The sequence below is a fragment of the Lissotriton vulgaris genome, unplaced genomic scaffold (genome assembly GCF_964263255.1).
Source record: "Lissotriton vulgaris unplaced genomic scaffold, aLisVul1.2 SCAFFOLD_2279, whole genome shotgun sequence".
Lineage (NCBI taxonomy): Eukaryota > Metazoa > Chordata > Amphibia > Caudata > Salamandridae > Lissotriton > Lissotriton vulgaris.
The window spans coordinates 220,452-224,950 of record NW_028244866.1 but is presented as its reverse complement, the minus strand read 5'-3'; positions in this window follow the sequence as shown (position 1 = coordinate 224,950).

The window sequence follows — 4,499 nt, the reverse complement described above, 5'->3', positions numbered from 1 at the left end:
ACGATTCAGAAAAGGGGGTGGTGATGAACAGAGTGTCTGAATTAAGCAGACCACTCTTACCCAGTCCAAAGATCAGGGCTTGATCCATCACCGTTTTTTAGCTCACTGCACCATCCCAGCTCAGAACCTGGCTATATGCAAATTAGTCTGACCCTGGCCCAGTGCATCATGGGAACAGGGCAGACCAAACTACCAAGCCAATTCTTATACTGGGAAGGAAACAAGCTTCCGGGGACCGGTTTCTGGCATTTCAGCCGTCTTCGGCCCAGCTTGCTTGAATCCTGATGGTGCAATGAGCAAGGGACTCACATCTGAGTATACCCTTGCACGCTTATGGTGCACAAAAACGATTCAGAAAAGGGGGTGGTGATGAACAGAGTGTCTGAATTAAGCAGACCACTCTTACCCAGTCCAAAGATCAGGGCTTGATCCATCACCGTTTTTTAGCTCACTGCACCATCCCAGCTCAGAACCTGGCTATATGCAAATTAGTCTGACCCTGGCCCAGTGCATCATGGGAACAGGGCAGACCAAACTACCAAGCCAATTCTTATACTGGGAAGGAAACAAGCTTCCGGGGACCAGTTTCTGGCATTTCAGCCGTCTTCGGCCCAGCTTGCTTGAATCCTGATGGTGCAATGAGCAAGGGACTCACATCTGAGTATACCCCTTTACGCTTATGGTGGACAAAAACGATTCAGAAAAGGGGGTGGTGATGAACAGAGTGTCTGAATTAAGCAGACCACTCTTACCCAGTCCAAAGATCAGGGCTTGATCCATCACCGTTTTTTAGCTCACTGCACCATCCCAGCTCAGAACCTGGCTATATGCAAATTAGTCTGACCCTGGCCCAGTGCATCATGGGAACAGGGCAGACCAAACTACCAAGCCAATTCTTATACTGGGAAGGAAACAAGCTTCCGGGGACCGGTTTCTGGCATTTCAGCCGTCTTCGGCCCAGCTTGCTTGAATCCTGATGGTGCAATGAGCAAGGGACTCACATCTGAATATACCCTTCCACGCTTATGGTGGACAAAAACGATTCAGAAAAGGGGGTGGTGATGAACAGAGTGTCTGAATTAAGCCGACCACTCTTACCCAGTCCAAAGATCAGGGCTTGATCCATCACCGTTATTTAGCTCACTGCACCATCCCAGCTCAGAACCTGGCTATATGCAAATTAGTCTGACCCTGGCCCAGTGCATCATGGGAACAGGGCAGACCAAACTACCAAGCCAATTCTTATACTGGGAAGGAAACAAGCTTCCGGGGACCGGTTTCTGGCATTTCAGCCGTCTTCGGCCCAGCTTGCTTGAATCCTGATGGTGCAATGAGCAAGGGACTCACATCTGAGTATACCCTTCCACGCTTATGGTGGACAAAAACGATTCAGAAAAGGGGGTGGTGATGAACAGAGTGTCTGAATTAAGCAGACCACTCTTAACCAGTCCAAAGATCAGGGCTTGATCCATCACCGTTTTTTAGCTCACTGCACCATCCCAGCTCAGAACCTGGCTATATGCAAATTAGTCTGACCCTGGCCCAGTGCATCATGGGAACAGGGCAGACCAAACTACCAAGACAATTCTTATACTGGGAAGGAAACAAGCTTCCGGGGACCGGTTTCTGGCATTTCAGCCGTCTTCGGCCCAGCTTGCTTGAATCCTGATGGTTCAATGAGCAAGGGACTCACATCTGAGTATACCCTTCCACGCTTATGGTGGACAAAAACGATTCAGAAAAGGGGGTGGTGATGAACAGAGTGTCTGAATTAAGCAGACCACTCTTACCCAGTCCAAAGATCAGGGCTTGATCCATCACCGTTTTTTAGCTCACTGCACCATCCCAGCTCAGAACCTGGCTATATGCAAATTAGTCTGACCCTGGCCCAGTGCATCATGGGAACAGGGCAGACCAAACTACCAAGCCAATTCTTTTACTGGGATGATGCACTGGGCCAGGGACAGACTGATTTGCATATAGCCAGGTTCTGAGCTGGGATGGTGCAGTGAGATAAATAACTTAATTCAGACACTCTGTTCATCACCACCCCCTTTTCTGAATCGTTTTTGGCCACTATGGGTCTGGCAGGGTATACTCAGACATGAGTCCCTTTCTCACTGCACCATCAGGATTCAAGCAAGCCGGGCCGAAGACGGCTGAAATGCCAGAAACCGGTCCCCGGTAGCTTGTCTCCTTTCTGGTGAAGAATTGGCTTGGTAGTTTATTCTGCCCTGTTCCCATGATGCACTGGGCCAGGGACAGACTGATTTGCATATAGCCAGGTTCTGAGCTGGGATGGTGCAGTGAGATAAATAATGGTGATGGATCAAGCCCTGATCTTTGGACTGGGTAAGAGTGGTCTGCTTAATTCAGACACTCTGTTCATCACCACCCCCTTTTCTGAATCGTTTTTGGCCACTATAGGTGTGGCAGGGTATACTCAGACATGAGTCCCTTTCTCACTGCACCATCAGGATTCAAGCAAGCCGGGCCGAAGACGGCTGAAATGCCAGAAACCGGTCCCCGGTAGCTTGTCTCCTTTCTGGTGAAGAATTGGCTTGGTAGTTTAGTCTGCCCTGTTCCCATGATGCACTGGGCCAGGGACAGACTGATTTGCATATAGCCAGGTTCTGAGCTGGGATGGTGCAGTGACATAAATAACGGTGATGGATCAAGCCCTGATCTTTGGACTGGGTAAGAGTGGTCTGCTTAATTCAGACACTCTGTTCATCACCACCCCCTTTTCTGAATCGCTTTTGGCCACTATAGGTGTGGCAGGGTATACTCAGACATGAGTCCCTTTCTCACTGCACCATCAGGATTCAAGCAAGCCGGGCCGAAGACGGCTGAAATGCCAGAAACCGGTCCCCGGTAGCTTGTCTCCTTTCTGGTGAAGAATTGGCTTGGTAGTTTAGTCTGCCCTGTTCCCATGATGCACTGGGCCAGGGACAGACTGATTTGCATATAGCCAGGTTCTGAGCTGGGATGGTGCAGTGAGATAAATAACGGTGATGGATCAAGCCCTGATCTTTGGACTGGGTAAGAGTGGTCTGCTTAATTCAGACACTCTGTTCATCACCACCCCCTTTTCTGAATCGTTTTTGGCCACTAAAGGTGTGGCCGGGTATACTCAGACATGAGTCCCTTTCTCACTGCACCATCAGGATTCAAGCAAGCCGGGCCGAAGACGGCTGAAATGCCAGAAACCGGTCCCCGGTAGCTTGTCTCCTTTCTGGTGAAGAATTGGCTTGGTAGTTTAGTCTGCCCTGTTCCCATGATGCACTGGGCCAGGGACAGACTGATTTGCATATAGCCAGGTTCTGAGCTGGGATGGTGCAGTGAGATAAATAACGGTGATGGATCAAGCCCTGATCTTTGGACTGGGTAAGAGTGGTCTGCTTAATTCAGACACTCTGTTCATCACCACCCCCTTTTCTGAATCGTTTTTGGCCACTATAGGTGTGGCAGGGTATACTCAGACATGAGTCCCTTTCTCACTGCACCATCAGGATTCAAGCAAGCCGGGCCGAAGACGGCTGAAATGCCAGAAACCGGTCCCCGGTAGCTTGTCTCCTTTCTGGTGAAGAATTGGCTTGGTAGTTTAGTCTGCCCTGTTCCCATGATGCACTGGGCCAGGGACAGACTGATTTGCATATAGCCAGGTTCTGAGCTGGGATGGTGCAGTGAGATAAATACCGGTGATGGATCAAGCCCTGATCTTTGGACTGGGTAAGAGTGGTCTGCTTAATTCAGACACTCTGTTCATCACCACCCCCTTTTCTGAATCGTTTTTGGCCACTATAGGTGTGGCAGGGTATACTCAGACATGAGTCTCTTTCTCACTGCACCATCAGGATTCAAGCAAGCCGGGCCGAAGACGGCTGAAATGCCAGAAACCGGTCCCCGGTAGCTTGTCTCCTTTCTGGTGAAGAATTGGCTTGGTAGTTTAGTCTGCCCTGTTCCCATGATGCACTGGGCCAGGGACAGACTGATTTGCATTTAGCCAGGTTCTGAGCTGGGATGGTGCAGTGAGATAAATAACGGTGATGGATCAAGCCCTGATCTTTGGACTGGGTAAGTGTGGTCTGCTTAATTCAGACACTCTGTTCATCACCACCCCCTTTTCTGAATCACCTTCTTAAAGAACTTCGGATCCCCGAACTTAAAAAGAAAGAACTCTTGTCCCCGTGGTATATCTTGCAGTAGTGCTTTGAAAAGTATGCTTAAAGAGGGAAGATCAGTTTTATCAGCCAATAATCTAAAAATTTTAAAGTGAAATCCATTGCAATAGACAAGTATATTTGGAAAAGCCAAACCTCCTGTTTTTAAACTTCTCCTAAGCTTTTTCCAAGAGATTCTTGGGGATTTTGTATTCCAGATGAAAGATTCTATTTTTCCTTGTAGTTTTGTAATAGCTGGAGTGTGGAAAGATAGAGGAATGGTGTTAAAAATAAACGTTATTTTTGGAAGGATGATCATCTTAATCAAATTAACCC